Source organism: Amblyomma americanum, chromosome 10, assembly GCF_052857255.1.
Source record: "Amblyomma americanum isolate KBUSLIRL-KWMA chromosome 10, ASM5285725v1, whole genome shotgun sequence".
In the NCBI taxonomy this organism is placed as follows: domain Eukaryota; kingdom Metazoa; phylum Arthropoda; class Arachnida; order Ixodida; family Ixodidae; genus Amblyomma; species Amblyomma americanum.
Window position 1 is genome coordinate 18,474,831 of NC_135506.1, and position 16,577 is coordinate 18,491,407.

The 16,577-nt window shown below is 49.6% G+C and overlaps 1 protein-coding gene across 1 annotated transcript in view; it reads right to left on the minus strand.

Moving 5' to 3' along the window:
- LOC144108839 (uncharacterized) overlaps positions 1–14,480 on the minus strand; it is a 91,801-nt gene extending 77,321 nt beyond the window's left edge. The window contains exon 1 of the mRNA XM_077642030.1: positions 14,349–14,480. The gene's annotated coding sequence lies outside the window, so the exon portion shown is untranslated. The remainder of the gene's footprint in view (positions 1–14,348) is intronic.
- Positions 14,481–16,577: the final 2,097 nt, after the last annotated feature.

Genomic DNA, 16,577 nt, shown 5'->3' on the forward strand with positions numbered 1-16,577 from the left:
AGATGCTTATCAAGAAAACCTATCCACCGAGGCCCACATCCCGATGCGGTTAAGCAGATAATAAACGAGCTCAATACTGCCATCTATTAGGAGCCTTCCAGGCAATTAACCGACGACGCCCCGGCCGCGCAAGTCGACAAAAACCGTCAGCGAGTTTAGCCAGGCGCTTCCGGGGGTGGGTTGCAAAAATGTCACCGGTCGCAAAGGGCCGCGTACGAAGAGCGCAGTATACACAAACACACCCACGGTCCAACAGACAGCGACGTTTAGCCAATGGAGCGTGGAAGGCCGGAGCGGCGGCAGTCGGGCTCCATGAGCGAAGACCCTCGGGGGCAGACAGTGTTTCGGTCACCGAGCAGGGCAACGAGAAACGGACCAAGTGAAGAACCAGAAAAGCATCAACACAGTGCGGGCAGACCATCGTACTGCCGAGCAGGCAGGCAGGGCAGACAGGCTAGCACGGCCGGTTGTGGGATGCGCGCTTCTTTATCTCTATATAGCGCGCCTGGCTGGGCTGGAGTGGATTTTTCGCGCCATAATGGAGACGGATCTGGCCCGCGTCGCATCTCACGACTTCGGGTGTTTCTTCTTTTTCGTGGCTAGGTTGTGAGTCGCCGAACACCAGGGTGTAGGAAGTGGGGGGGTCTTGGCTTTTAACTGACGCCGCATAATACGGCCGTTGGGAAACAGTTTTCCGCCTCGTCTGTCGTCGTCGTCCGAGCGTAGGTTTGTGCCTATCTCTCTCGAATGGGAGCCACAGACGGGTGGCTTTGGCTTTTTTGGATGCGGGCAGGATGTGCGCCTCGATCGTAGGGGCTTTCTTGAAGCAGTGCTTTAGCGGCCTACTAGTCGTGGCCCTGCTGTTCACACCGGCGTTAAAAAAACGACTGAGCAATGTTTAAAGCGAACTCGAACGTGAGACGAGCAAAGGACATTATAATAATGCACAAGAAAGTTGACAAATGAGCAGGAAGCATGAGTCTGCAAACACGCGAGCTAACACGAATCTGTTTTCAACGCACACGATTTTTTTTATTTAGATGAGACAAAATGTTACTAGTCTTGCCGCTGTTTCTACCATACGCTTTTATAAAAGTACAGGATCCATAAATTTAGCCTGATGCGCCGAATAACCCGTATATATATATATATATATAATATATATAAATATATATATTTTAAACGCGGTGGCATTAGAAGCCTCATCGAGGATAAAATGTGTCGTCAGAAGCTTCGCTGATCGTCTGAAGGGAAGTGACGTCACCAGACCAGAGCATTCCCATTGGCTGACTGGATGGAGGAAAGTGACGTCACCTGACCACAGCGTAACTATTGGCTGCTAGGAAGTGACGTCACCAGACCAGAGCATTCCCATTGGCTGACTGGATGGAGGAAAGTGACGTCACCTGACCACAGCGTAACTATTGGCTGCTAGGAAGTGACGTCACCAGACCAGAGCATTCCCATTGGCTGACTGGATGGAGGAAAGTGACGTCACCTGACCACAGCGTAACTATTGGCTGCTAGGAAGTGACGTCACCAGACCAGAGCATTCCCATTGGCTGACTGGATGGAGGAAAGTGACGTCACCTGACCACAGCGTAACTATGGCTGCTAGGAAGTGACGTCACCAGACCAGAGCATTCCCATTGGCTGACTGGATGGAGGAAAGTGACGTCACCTGACCACAGCGTAACTATTGGCTGCTAGGAAGTGACGTCACCAGACCAGAGCATTCCCATTGGCTGACTGGATGGAGGAAAGTGACGTCACCTGACCACAGCGTAACTATTGGCTGCTAGGAAGTGACGTCACCAGCCAGAGCATTCCCATTGGCTGACTGGATGGAGGAAAGTGACGTCACCTGACCACAGCGTAACTATTGGCTGCTAGGAAGTGACGTCACCAGACCAGAGCATTCCCATTGGCTGACTGGATGGAGGAAAGTGACGTCACCTGACCACAGCGTACTATTGGCTGCTAGGAAGTGACGTCACCAGACCAGAGCATTCCCATTGGCTGACTGGATGGAGGAAAGTGACGTCACCTGACCACAGCGAACTATTGGCTGCTAGGAAGTGACGTCACCAGACCAGAGCATTCCTACTGGCTGATTGACTGAAGGGAAGTGACGACACCAAACCAAAAGCGACGCCACCTGCGATAAATGCATCAACAGCTGCTAAATGCTATCGCATTGGCAGCATATAACGGAATTAGGATGTTCCTGATTTTTTTTTCTTTTCTAGCCTAATATATTCCTTTTCTTCCCTAATTACGTACGCCTTCGCTGCTCTGGTACCTTTCTCTTGCTTCGGTGTATATTTTTGAAACAGTTCGAACGTCTTGGCCCGCCTTTCAATTTTGCCGAGGAGCCTCCTATATATTACCTTACAGTTGAATCCCGCGACGAAATCGACGGGACGCTCGAGAAATTTCGTTGTCGAAATTTCGCTGTCGAGAAATTTAACCAAAAAATGCAAGGCAATAACTCCAGCAAAGGCAGTGTTATTGCCAGAAAATCTGTGAGTTTGGCCTGCTTGCGTTTCACTGCCAGGCTGGCGACTAGAGTTGGATTCGTCTTCCGCCCTCCCTCGTACGGCTGGCGGCCTCCGCACGCGCCAACAAATCCCCTCGCTGCTTCCCTATGAGGAATAAACGACTCCCAACCAAATTTTTAATAAAGAATACATGAATGTGTATTAAACATACATTCCGTGCATTATTTAGCTGCTCCAAAGCCACTGCTTTAGCAGGGAATAATCTCGTACAACACCCAACTTTGAAGAAAGGCGGGCCACTGACCGGTGAAGGCTCCCCGAAAAATCCGTAGAAAGCGAATGAGTGCTCGCAAAGTTATTCGTTTTCGAGGAAATTTTAATACATTCCTTCTTATGGGGATTTCGCGGGGAATGAAAAATACTTCGTTGTGGCGAAAATTTCGTTGAAGTGGAATTCGTTGTGCCGGGATTCAACTGTAGTACAAAACACGACGCTATGACGCCTCATCGACGCATATATGACGCTAGCACAGGTGTTTCGGCACCTGTTCCACCCCACTGAGCGCCACGCTCTCAGCCAATGACACACCCTCCGTTGTGCCCGTTCTTTCATGCTTCCGGGAATACAACGTGACGAGCCGTTGCCCCTCCAGGCTATCGCGAGGCAATAAGCACGTGTCACAGTGTCACGAAATGTGCGACGTGAGAAGGAAAATAGACTAAGAAGAGAGCCTCGTAGAACCACAGAAATAAAAAGGAGAAAAAAACACAGCGAAATAAGAAGCGTGGGATAAAGTCGCTTGACAGAGAGGCAGCAAATCCGGTGCACCCGTTTCCCATGCGAGCCTGCTGCCTTGAGCTGCTGCGACGCCGAGACCAGTTTCCGGACGAGAATCAATAAAAGAGAAAGACAAATGCTACTAGTGCTGGACGACGTGCCCCTGAGCTTCTACCCGCTTTTTTTATTGCTATTTTCTTACAGGCCATAAACTGGGCCTGTTGCGTGTAATTGCAGTGCCGCTTAGTGCCCATCTTTTACGCGGCTGCCCGCACGAACACTCGAAACCATTCCCTTCCCCTTACTACCTTCACCCCTAGGGCATTATACGTATACTGCCAGTCCATGAAGTATGTAGTACGTTACACTGCAACAACACGCAAGCCCTGCTGTCCGGACAGCGCGAAGCCCTCCGGCGCTACTCTGCGTGCGACGCGATCGTAAAAGAAGGAACAGTAGCTGGCACGGAAAAGGAACGGCAGCATCTTCTAAATACTCGTCCAAGGAAAAAGAAAAGGAATAAAGAAGCGGCAAGCACTGTGCGCACCCGTATGTGTGTACGCGCGAAACGAGTTTTACGCTTGATAGCGAGCGCCGTGGTGTAGCTTGCTCTCTCTCCCTCCCTCTGGCGGTGATTATACGAGGACGCTGCTGCTCGTTGTGCCTTTTGTCGACGACGGAACTGCCGACGATGTGTTGCATGGGTAAGCACATATGCGTAAGGCGTGACGACTGCAGGTGGTTTTTATACCCTTGAAGGTGTGACGCGCTTGTCTCAGGGTGTTCGTTAACGCCCTTATGGTGCTAAAGTGTTCATAAAGGTGTTTGTGAACGCCCTACATGGTGTAAGCCTTGATACACTCTGGGACCCACGTTTTACACCTCTAAGGGTGTTCGTTAACACCCTTATATTGTTGGGTGTTCATTAAGGTGTTTTGGAACGCTCTAAAGGGTGTAAGACTTGAGGCACTCTGGGACACTTTCTACAACCTCTGAGGGTGTAAAAATATTCCGAGCGTAGTCTACTTGCGATGTTGCTAACTACGTAAAGTTGTATGAACGAGGTATATTAGACCTTTGTGTCGATCGATAGAGCGCTCCGCTCGCGTGTCGTGTTGACATCTGGGCTGTTTGTTGTGCTCGTGTGTGGGAAGCACTTTGCATGGTGACAGTCCAAGCAGCTCGTATTTAGATTGGCATGCTTGAATTATGCAAAGGTCTGTATACGTTCCGCTCTTCCCAAAACTACGGACCGCGAAAGTACGGAGGCGGCTCTGAATAACCTGCGTGAGGTGCAAAAATGCAGAGTAAACAAATCTGTGCTCAGGAGACCCTGTTACTTTGTCCCGACACCTCCATTGCTCATGATTTATTCTAAGTGAAGTACGGCCCCACCGGCTAGGCCTTTCCAAACACGCTTACTCAATGTCTTGAATCGAGCGTGAACAAGTGTAACTTCTATTAACTTTAAGAATGTTGACAAAAAAAAACAAAACATGCCGCTTTTTTCAAATACTGATTTCTGCGTATCACCGACGTAGTGAACAGGTGTACTTGCATCCGCGTTATTGTTAGCGAGTTTTTAATTGCAAAAGCAACCCGGTGCCCAATAAGGCAGATCGGACTGTGGAACGCTTTGAATTAATTTCGATCACCTGCGGGGTTTATGAACGAACTCCGAAATCATAGCACACACGCGTTTTCAAATTTCACATCGATAGAAATACGACTGCCGTAGCTACCATCTGCATGCCAAATGTTAACCAAGTGCCGAAGGCACTTCCCTAAGCTTCAACTATGTTCGTCTTTGATTGTTAGTGTGCCCAAACCACAACGTAATTCTTTCTATTCACTGGAAAATAATGGCTGGTTTGTTCCAGGGAACAAAGTTGCGTTAGGCTTTTGAAGATTGCTCCACCGGCATCTTAACTCAGGAAGTGAGCGTTAACCTGAACGTTGTTATTCTGCCTAGTTCGCTCAGCGTTATGCGAGTTCACTATTTCACGGCACTCCCCCCACAAAGGAGAGCCCATCACATGCTGGGCAGGAAACCGTGCAATCAAAAGAACATCTCCGAACGTCTACAAGGCCGCCTGAACGACTCTCCTCCCCCTAACCTCAAGCCCCTCTTTGTCAAGAAGCCATCGACGTTTAAAGCTCTTCCAGATTGGGAGGGTGTTGCTCTTCCTGCCGTCCAAGCCCTCCCCCCCCCCCCCCCACACACACCACACACACACAAAAAGAAACTGCTGCTTTCCTCCTCTCTCCGAGCCGTCGAGTTTCTTTTTTTTTTTTTGAGGGGACACCCACAGAACGTCGGCGACGTGTACTACAAGCCGGCTAATTTCTCCTCCCATTTCCAATGAAAAAGTGCTCGCCATCTTATCTCCATTCCTTTCTTATCTTCTGCGAGAAAAAAAAAAAAAAGACACCCAGGTTGTACTGCGCAAACCGGCGCAGACGGAACCGGAGGGGAGCGCGCGCAGTAGAAGCCGTTCCCACACGATGCGTTACGCGATAAACACAACCCCCCCCCCCCCCCCCCCCCCCCTTTTCCTTCCCTTCGGAAGACCGCGCACAACTGCGTCCCTGCTACGTGTGTGTAGTCAGCGACCTCGAACGCGCTGCGTGTGTGGAGTTCGTATTGTTGTGGCAGGCTGCCGGCTTAGAAACCATCTGTGTGGAAGCACAACTTAGTAGAGGAGGTGGAGAGTAGAGCGATGCGGATTATTAGGTAGCGTGTGTAGAATAGGAAAGGTGGCGCCCGCATCGGCACAGTCACGAACGTTGCACCCCCGGAAACTGCCCCGCATTTGCGCAAACTTAATTTTATTTATTTCTTGAATCGCTCATCACTCCGCAGGGGGCGCCACATGGACTGACATAAACGGAACGATCCAAATGAACGGTCGAAGATTCGAAGCTTTAGCGGCGCCAGCCGTCTTCATGTATATTCGGATCAGGTAATAAGGGTAGGGGCGTGTGAAGACGCCTATAGGTGGGGCTTAATACGTTCGCTGCGTACAGAAACGCTTAGTGGATGATATGCATCAGACGGGATTTTCCCTTTCCCGTTTCCGACGATAAGTAGTTGTTATTGCATTGGCCAGCAGCTTGTTCACATTCGCCGATTTTATTTCGCTTGCATTAAGTACCAGGACAGGGTTAATTAGAGATATATGGGAGAGTCCTTAGCCCTGTAGTGAGCGTAGTCAGCTGATGATAATGAATGACCTACGAAGTTGCTGCAACTGCTCATAGAGACACAGGTGACAATAAGGAAGTGATACCTGAACAAGAAAAAGAAAGGACGGCCTCCTATAGTTTCACTTTCTTCACGGCTTCTTCTAGTAGCTTTCGCGATTTCAGTTTGCGCTCATGGGAGTATTAGGCAGTTTTGACACACACGCTCCACTCACGGCAAAAGTTAGTAGTGCCAGGGCGCCGATGACAGCTACAGTAAACGCTCCCGACTGGTGTGCGGCTTCCAGAGAACTCAATATAGCGAAACATCGCTTACATCGAAGTTTGTGCGCAGCACCTCTGATGTGACTGCGACAAATGCCTGCTGCCGTAAGCTCGCGCTCAGTGTAACCTGAAACAAATGCAGTGTGTGGCAGGGGATCAGGTCAGAAGGCAGCGCTCTCCTTGAAGCTGGCAACAGCCAGCGCGATATTAGTTTCGATACCATTGCCTTCATATCACACCTTGATATCGTTCGCGATGTCAGGCAATGTAGTTCGAAGTCATTAGATGATGTATTAGGCGTTATAAGCGGTAGCAATGCCGAGCGTCAAGAAACAGGTGAGGTGCGCTGACCATAGCAAGCTGCTTTCAACAAAACCCCGGATATTTATTTTTCTACTTGCTCTGATTGTATACCAAAACTTTCACGGTACGCTCTCCGCAGTTTTCTGGTCTCTGTGCTAAATTTCGCAGCGGGGCGAGGTTTTGTTACTGTGCAAACGAATTTTAAAATTTCCCAATTCGTAGCCTCAAGCGGAAAATTTTCTACGGGCAATGCGTGTGCGTGTAAGTGTGCGTGTGTGCGTTGGGGTGGGGGGGGGGGGGTACCTCGATCAACGCAACGGTTGGACCAGCGTAAGCGCCTTGCAGGCAGTTTCGATCGCGCCTGCACCTACATGTACTCAGTGCCTCACTGATGACGTACAGCGGATGCATCTCCAAACGCCTCCCCGCAAGACGCCGCGAGATGTGTCGAAGCTCGGCCGGCCTTGTAGTGACGCAACCTTCCTCTAGACACGCCCACAAGGCAGGCCAGAGCAGGATATGTCAGTGCCGCAAACGCGGTGACATTCGACAGCCAGGCGCACCACCTTCAACTGGGGTGAACGCCTCAAAAGCATGCGCATCGGTAAAAGGGATGCAAAGCATCCTGCATATTTCTTTTCCTATTATTGCTTCAGTATGAAGGCCCGTGGCACGCACACAATTTCGCACGGAAGTGACGAAAGAGAGGAGCGCCTGCTGCTCGTGCACAAAACAAGAGTTGATATTTGATTTATGGGTGCTTAACGCCCCAAAGCGACTCAGGCTATGAGAGACGCCGTAGTGGAGGGCTCGGAAACTTCGACCACCTGGGGTTCTTTAACGTGCACTGACATCGCACAGCACACGGCCCTCTTGAATTTCGCCTCCATCGAAACTCGACCGCCGCGGCCGGATCGAACTCGCGTCTTTCGGGCCAGCAGCCGAGTGCCATAACCACTGAGCCACCGCGGCGGCTCGTGCACAAAACATACCCAATCCATGCAGTAATAGGCAGCTGAAGCAGATCCTTTCGGCCCACGGCCTGTGCCTGTGTTGGCAACAGACATCCGTTTCTGCGATTGAAAGCAGTTTGTGTTTCGATGGGTGCGTGGATTATTCTAAGATCTTTCTAGATGTTTCCAAAATTCTCTTCTTGCATTCAACCGATGTTACTGATCCGGAGTTCCCGGGTTCGAACCCGACCGCGGCGGCTGCGTTTTTATGGAGGAAAAACGCTAAGGCGCCCGTGTGCTGTGCGATTGTCAGTGCACGTTAAAGATCCCAGGTGGTCCAAATTATTCCGGAGCCCTGCACTACGGCACCTATTCTTCCTTTCTCTTTCGCTCCCTCTCTTATCCCTTCCCTTACGGCGCGGTTCAGGTGTCCAAAGATATATGAGACAGATACTGCGCCATTTCCTTTCCCTAAAAAACCAATTATTATATTATTATCAACCGATTGACAGAATACGCTTAATTAGCATGCTCCTCAACGATTTCCAAAGTTTGAGCGAGAAGATTAATGGTTTTTTTTATTAGGTTTTGCTGAGAACCATAGCCCTTTTAGAGCAAGTTTCTAGTTTCATGCAGGATTAAAAATAAGTTCGGTTGTTGAATGCGAGCTAAGCACTTCTTTCCCTTTCTATTTAGCATGTCTGCTACCTTTGCGTACGTACAGCGTTACGTTGTCACACAACCAGTGCTGTTCTTCGCGAAAGCTACAAGCACGTGCGCGACAGCATCGCTACACCGAAGCTCCGGTTATAACGAAATTATATACAGTACACGGGGGCTTCTTCCTTTCTGTTCTGCGAACTCGTATTGAGAGGGCTACGATCGGGAAAGCCAAGAACAGCTGCCTGTTTATTACGCCGCTCCTGTTTGACTTGACAGCGCGAATGTGCGCAGACTACAGCGACACGCGGGGTTGCGGAGAGAAGCAGTACTAAACAACCGCGGCCCACTTTCTCTGGAAGAGCCCGCTGGCGCCTCTTTCCTAACAGCATAGACGGGAAACCGTTAATGCGTAAATTCCGTTCTAAAAATCAAATAAACAAGAACTTCTGCCACGTAGCGAGCCGTTCTCTCAGAAATAAAGTGTAGGCAGAGGGGAATATAGAAAGATACCGAAACAAGAATTAGGGCTCCGCGTCAGAAATAAAACGGAACAGAAACAAAAACAATGAAACGTGACTAGAGCTCCTGCAAACGCGTGGGACCCACGCGGTTTTCGCGGAACTTTTGACACCACCTCCCTGTCTCCCCCCCCCCCCCCCCCCCCCTGTCTTTCTCGCCAGCGCCCACCCATCCTTCGCAGCAGGAATGTGAAGAGCCTTGATTTATTTTCGAACATGCTCGCGCTAATACAGGCGCACTTAGCACACCTCCCAACCAAAACAACACAGGTAGCGCAATTGGCATCACTCTATCCCCCCCCCCCCCCTCCTCTCTCTTGGTACCGTGCGCACACCAGGCGTGGTTTCAAACAAAACAAGGCGCGCCGGTTCAGCAAAAATTGCGCTCCGGATATAGTGGAATGAGGATCCCCGGACGGTGTGCGTCTATTCGGTTTTAGTCACAGCGAGCTTCCGCTTAATAGGGCGGCCATGGCTGGCAAACGATAGGCCTATTGTAAAGCTGTGTGTAGAGGGCTTTGTCTTTCAGGAGTGTAACCAGACTTGTATTAGGATCCGCCTGAGATGGCAGTGCACAATGGTACATGTCAATCCGTATAAAGTCTCCGAAAGTTTCTATTTATAAGCAACCCCTTGTTACTTTTTGTTATTAACTCTAGATTTCACTAATTAAGTGGAAAGAAAGGTGCTGGGGGTGAGGGTAGTGGCGCTGCTTACAATAAACGCATTCCTTAGATTCATGGCTTCATTCTTGCGAAGTATGTTTGTCAATAGTATGGGGGGAGGGGTGGGGGTAATTGCCTCATGACTACATCCGCGTTATTACGGTATTTAGTAGGTGAGGCGGCTTTATATAAAGCGGCTCGGAGTTCCAGTAGTGACCCATAATGTAAATCGAAACAAGTCAGAAAGACACACGGGACGGCGCAAAGAGCACTACAGCCCGGCCGCACACATCTCTCTCCTTGTCTCTAATACAGACTGTCATTACAAACGGGAAAGTTTGCTATGGTACGCTATAAGCGGAGTTTCAGTAAATCGCCCGCGCGGTCTCCTGTCCTGAGGCGTTTTGTTTTCGAAGCGCCCCGAAGGTCGTAGGTAGCGTTTTTGTCGGTCCCGTTGCGTGACTTGCCGATTTCAAGGCCGCCGCAGTAATTGCCGCTAATATGAGTGTGCACCGAGGTGGCCAGAAGATGGCAGCCGCATACTTCCCGCCCATTACAGCGAGTGTTATGCTACCGTTACAGGAAGCAGCAGGTAGCCTGTCTTTAGTAGCGAGGTTTTTTTTTTTTTTTGCTCTCATAATTTCTTCTATCACCGCTCGCTTCGTGTCAAGGCTACTATTCTGTCCGTTACTTCTTACAAAGTTAACTTTACAGCGCTTTACTGTTGGCGACTCGATGTCACCGCTTACGTTGAGGTGAGACAAGCTGCGCACGAGCGCGGAATAGTGCCTGCAGTGAAGTCAACATTTCTTTTGACAACTAATATTGAATTTTCGTAATATCCACTCAGCAATAATAATAATAATAATAATAATAATAATTAATATAATAATAATAATATTGGTTTTTTGGGGAAAGGAAAATGACGCAGTATCTGTCTCATATATCGTTGGACACCTGAACCGCGCCGGAAGGGAAGAGATAAAGGAGGGAGTGAAAGAAGAAAGGAAGAAGACGTGCCGCAGTGGAGGGCTCCGGTATAATTTCTACCACCTGGGGATCTTTAACGTGCACTGACATCGCACAGCTAGCACACGGGGGCCTTAGCGTTTTTCCTCCATAAAGACGCAGCCGCCGCGGTCGGATTCGAACCCGGGAACTCGGATCAGTAGTCGAGCGCCCTAACCACTGAGCCACCGCGGCGAATCCCACTCAGCAAAGCCGAGAAAGTGTTTTTGAGGTACGCCGCAGTAACGGGCACAGAATGAATTTCAGCGGTCTGGTGGCAATGCATGCCCACATGTACTGCGTTTCTGTAGATATGCGGTCAACATGGACTGGTGCCGAGCTCGCGACCTCATCGCGCTCATTGGCAAAACGGCACAGCCTCACCCGAGCCACCGGCGGGGACACACGTGCGATAAGATCTCGCTTTGCCAACCTTATCGGCTGGGCGATCGAGAGTCTAGCAGTCAGAAAGACTAGATGGGGCCCTCAAACTTCGCGTGACCTCGCCATTTCTTTCGAGCTTGTCGTAAAAAATAAAAAAAAGCATTGTGCAGATGCACGGCTTTACTGCTGTCACAATGCGGGAGCTGATTTGGTTGCCTTCGAGGGCACGAAACGCCTTGCTCGGTTTGTCACGGTAGGGTTTTTATGCAAGGACCAATGGGAAAGGGTTGGAGTCCGTGCCAGCCGAGGTGGTATGCGTTGCACGCCGCAAGAGCGGAGCCACTCTCACGAAAAATTGTTTGCACAGTCCATAGACCGTCTTGTTAAAGTCTGCGGAACGCCTTTAGGACATAGCGATTCGAGCTGCTTCGTCCGACATTTCCAAGATGGCTGCCTATTTCCTCACAGCTTGCGGCGTTCACGGAGTAGAGTTCTTTAATATTTCGGCTTAGGAAACTCAAGACAAAATGCGTGCATGACTTGCGACACGTTCTCAGGAGCTTGGAGAACGTCAGTGGGGTCACTTTGAAACCTTTTAATTCACCATACTCTCGTTACGAGACACTTTCACGCCGCAAGCGGCGTGGTTGTTGGCTGCAGTCTCTGTTCATGTTTTTGAACCAATCAGAACAGCGTATTTTTTTAGTGGCCTGCATGAAGACTTTCGTTGCGAGTGTAGCCGAGGAGATTTGGTTTAGCATGTTGGTATGTCGATTACACAGAAACGCCGCGACTCATCTGAGCAAAGTATATGGAGTGAGCTATGGGAAACACAGCGAAGTCAGACCGACGCACCGTGATTAACGCTGCGCAAGCAGCACTCATTCGGGCACGGTACTGCGAAGCTCTGCTGGCAACACTAGCTGTCAAATATCGGTTCGCGACGAATCCCTTGTGAAGCACAAACACCGAAGATAATATTCGTCAGCGAGACTCGGTCGTACTGAAGGATAAAACTCGCGAGAAACCCTCTTCGCCTGCCTACCAGCAAGCCCACGTAAAGCGCTGCTCGCGTGGGTTCATAGAATATGCAAGAAAAACATACGGGGTCGGAAGAAGCATAGAAGGGCCACCTGCCATTTGTCGTTTTGACTTTGTGCCGCATTCCGCAGACCAAGCCTTACCCAGGCTCTATGTCTCCATCAGCAAAGCCGAGGTAAGCCCGGCCGCCTTGGCAGACGATTTCTGCCCGCTCAGCAGCAGACGCCAGGACACTCATGATGGCAGTTGATCGGTCAAGCAACCCCCCCATTTCAACCCGATGGCTCACAGGGCTGCGCGCGTTTTCTGAAGGTCAATGCTGACCGGGGAGTGCTACGCGAGGGTGGAGCCACCACACAAAGAACCAGAGAGAGTGAAGCGCTGACGGTTAAAAAGAGAGGAAACGACATCTCCGTTGTTCGCCCGTCTCTACTCTCTTCTACCCCCCCCCCCCCCCTTCCCGCTCACCCCCCCGTTCGTGCGGGTGTAGCGAATTTCGCTGGACGCGGAGAATGACCGCTCTCCGCTACGGCCGCCGTCACCTGCCTACCCTCACGGCGTTTTTTTTTTTTCAACCCTGAACTACACAACAGTGCCTTCAGAACTGGGTAAAAACTCGCTTTTCAGGGTCAGTGCGAACCACCTGTCGAAAAGTGTGCGTTTTAGAGAAAAAGAAAAAAAAAAATGAATGAGACACTGCACGTGGCTCTTTGTAGAGAAAAACAGTCCAGAGTTTGTAAAGCTATTTCAAGATAGACTACGTGTCGGAAATCAGCAAAAGTCAGTATTTCAATTAATACTTGAAATGCGCATTCCTTGTTTTAAAGACGTCAGTTCATGTTCAAGAAAGAAATAAGAAAAATAGGATAAGCTGGGTTCATGCAATGCGAAAAATAGACTTCACTCGAAATGAGTATAGATGAGTGTACAGGTGTTCTCGGACGGACTGCATTGCTGACGGGCTTGACATCACAATAAAGGAATTCCTTTAATGCAGCCGCTTGACAAAAATAACGTACCAGCGGGAGTACGGAGCATAGTTTCTTGCTTTGATTTTCTCATTCCGTTAGCTTTATCAGAAGCATTGTGACACTAACGGATGTCACTAAAGGTGGCCTGTACGTCTTATTTGATCGCCGTCCGCATTAAAGTTCAATGCTCTGCACAATATGCGGATGCCGCTTAATGCGAACACGGTGGAGGGGCGTGGCATGTGCGTTCTCCCCCCGGCGCAGATTCTAGGAATGTTTGAGAACGGAATGTCTTGATACTCGCGGGTTATTTCTGCAGAGTTCTAACCCCAGGGATTACACTGGAGGTCTTTATCACTATTAACGATTCCAGATCATCAAAGCTTTTTTGAATTCGAAACCAAGCTGCCTGAATCACCTCTAAGATGTTTCACAGATCTCATTGGGGAATATTGCGTTCATTTTTTTAGAAGGCACGCAGGTTATGCGGCAGTTTCCTTTTTTTTTCATGTACTCTGACCCGCCTTTATGAAATTCTTCTTTTCCTGGAAGGGTGTGTTTCTGTAACGCGTCCCGATATCGAACATCATCTTGAATAATCATCAGGACAAACTTCCGACCGCGACTCGGAAATTCTCTCCTTATTGCTTATGCACTCGCGCTAAGAAGTACACAACAGTTAATCGCGACAACTAGCGCATACATTTAAAGCATATAACCGTATCAGCACAAGCTTCTAAATAACGAATACCTCCGCAACAGAGAGATGAATATCTGCCAGTTCATCGATCACTGGCGCCATCGCAACAGATTCACACCCGCACAACGTATTAGTGACAACTGGCAACAATAAAAACGGAGAATCGCGTTTCAATTGTGGTCAAAACAAATATTTTAAGCACGGACGCAGACGATCTGATCTCGCATTTCCCGCCCAGTTCGTCTGCTGCGCGCAGGAACGTGAAGGATGTGCACGCGAGGAGCAGACGACGCCAACGACGCTGCCGCCGCGTTCCCTAGTTTTTTCAACGTCGCCAAACTTGTTTCAGCCATTTGGCGTGGTTAGTGCACGCGAAAAACATGGCGTAGCCTTACCTGCTGTAGCAGTGGTGCAGTTGCGCCCGTGTAACCGCTGTCGAACGAGCTTGTCCTGCGAAGATCGGCCCCGTGGAACAGTTTGACAAGCCAAACGCGCGCTTCGGTCACGAGTGCGAGTTTGCCCCTTTCCGAAAAGATGGGCTTGCGTCCGCAAGGCTCCCGGGACCCGGGAACCAATCAGCGCGAGCCGGCGCCCCTCGGGCATCCAATGGGAGGGCGCCGCGAGCAGACGGCTTTTTTGAGGGCGAGAGGGATTGTGTAGCCTTTCTCATTTTTGAATTCGGGCCTCCGGCAGCTCTGTGGGTCCTGCCTTACCGATCAGGCGCGTTGATTCATGCTTCGTTTTTAGCTTTCAATCTTTTTGCAAACAGAGCCGTAGCTTGGCGGTCAGAACCGTTGAATCATGGTTTTCTTTTCTGGCTGTTTAATTATCTGGATGCACTGAGGGCATCATTGCCGTGGGTTCACAGCGCTCCGGAGTTGGGGAGCACTGCCCGGCCTCGTCAAATGGCACATTGGCTCGTGTTCAACACGAATTGACTTGGATGCTGCGCTTATGAAGCCTTTGTCGCTGCAAGTGTGAGGAAGGCGGCCCATCGTACTCTGTAACCGTGTTACAAAATATGATTTGAAGACAACCGAAAGGCTACCTTTAATTTTTTAGTTTTTTTTTCGAAGAAAAATACTGATCGAACCTGCTGATAGCGGTTTTAAAACCCGCAAGGGCAAACCTTTAATTTACGATGAGCAAACGGGCAAGAGAAATAACACACAAACTTCATATATTCGGAGGGCACTTGAATGCATTTTATGAGTGGTTATCGCGCTTCTGGATATAAGTTTAGTGGTAAAAAGACATTTTGTCTTTTTTTTCAGCAATGTTGCGCGCTCCTTTACACAGATCCTGGCGTTGGAGAGCGTGGAAATGCGTCGGACCTGGAAATATATCTCGGAAATACATTGCGCAATGGCGATGATCGAATAGTTGCTCGCGCGTATCAAAACATGTCCATTAATTGCCTTTTGCGCGAGAACGAAAATGGCAATCACACGAAGCCGTACACGCTGAATAATAAAAGAAATATATAAATGAAGGAATTCGGATTGGCAGATCAAAGCAAATAGGTTAGGCCTGTGGATACAGGACACAAGAGATGCTTTGCTATCACGCCTAAACTGTTTGCCCCCAGCACTCTATCTGTCAAAAAAAGTGCGACACAATTGAACCTTGCGCAGCACAGCTTCGATTATCACTGCATTTCAGCCGCATGACATGTTGCCCTTTAGTTAATTAGAACGAGTTAACTCCCGGCTGTGGTGGCCGTATTTCAATGGAGGCGAAATGCTAGAGGTCCGTCTACTGTGCGATGTCAGTGCAACGTTAAAGAACACCAGTTGGTCGAAATTTCCGGAGCACTTCACTACAGCGTCCCTTATAGCCTGAGTAGCTTTGGGACGTTAAACCACCATAAACCAAAGCAAGTTAACTGGAGCAAAAATGCAACACGCGAGTACGAAATCACTACATTCGGATGCCCCCGTTCGTACAGCTGTGCCTTGCTCATGGCAACAACGCCGAATTCTCGGCTCCAAAATTGTACCATATCACGAGGTGGCGGTGAGAAGCCCCAGTGTTATCGAGTCCCGGGCGTATCTCCCAAAGGCATCCAGAACCCCCGCGCGGTTGCCTATCAGCTTCCCTTGCTTGGCCCGGTCGCAGAGGGAAAGGTTAAGAGGTCGAATCCGTCCCAGGGCGTCGCCTCGTTTCCGGCAGCCGATAATTCCTTGAAGCGAGCTTTCAAGCGGAGCAGCTGGTAATTATTTCTTCCTGGACGAAGCGAGAGGTCTTTCTGGCTGGCCGTGGTAGTGGACGGGACGCTTGTAGCGACGTTCTTGAGCGAAGCACTCTTGGTTGGAGTGCTAACGCCGAACTTGACCGCGGTCATTCACGTCTCCCTGTCCTACACTGCAGTCAGCGTTTGTGGTCTTCCTCATTGAAAGGATGATTCGCGCGTGTTTTAAGCCAGTTGACCGAGCCGGCGGCGAAACTATACACATTTGAAATAGGCAAAAGGCAAAAACCGCGCGCCTTGCGGTAAGGTGGCGCCATCTGGCGAATAATACGTAACCTAGCCAGAATTTGTTTTTATTTTAATTACGTTACCATTCATCCATGCGCAGTCGAGCACTAAAGTTCGCTGTTGTTCACGGACGTGTTTCCTTTGT